Source organism: Bactrocera latifrons, unplaced genomic scaffold (assembly GCF_001853355.1).
Source record: "Bactrocera latifrons isolate USDA-ARS-PBARC rearing strain unplaced genomic scaffold, ASM185335v1 scaffold_62, whole genome shotgun sequence".
In the NCBI taxonomy this organism is placed as follows: Eukaryota; Metazoa; Arthropoda; class Insecta; order Diptera; family Tephritidae; genus Bactrocera; species Bactrocera latifrons.
The window spans coordinates 1317543-1317801 of NW_017537290.1; the positions used below are offsets into that span (position 1 = coordinate 1317543).

The following is a 259-nucleotide window of genomic DNA, read 5'->3' on the forward strand; positions in this document are numbered from 1 at the left end:
TTTAAACATGTCCAAACATTGCTCCGAATCATCAACTCTTTGTCGTCAAAAGTGAGTTAGCACCCACTTTACATAGAGCTTTCTCAATCCAAATATTCATAAACGATATAATGTACACATTCAGTTTATATCTGTAAGTGCTTTCTTTCTCAAAMAACTGCACTTTGCGGCCATCCAAAATTATTTTCTGGATTTTACTGATGTTTTCATCCGTAACAATCTCTTTTAGAAGTCCACTACATTCACGGTCTTCGCCGCT

The 259-nt window shown here is 36.0% G+C and overlaps 1 protein-coding gene across 1 annotated transcript in view; it reads left to right on the top strand.

Annotated features, from left to right (window-relative positions):
• Nucleotides 1-259, top strand: part of LOC108975168 (acetylcholine receptor subunit alpha-like 1) — an 87539-nt gene that overhangs the window by 56376 nt on the left and 30904 nt on the right. The window lies entirely within an intron of this gene.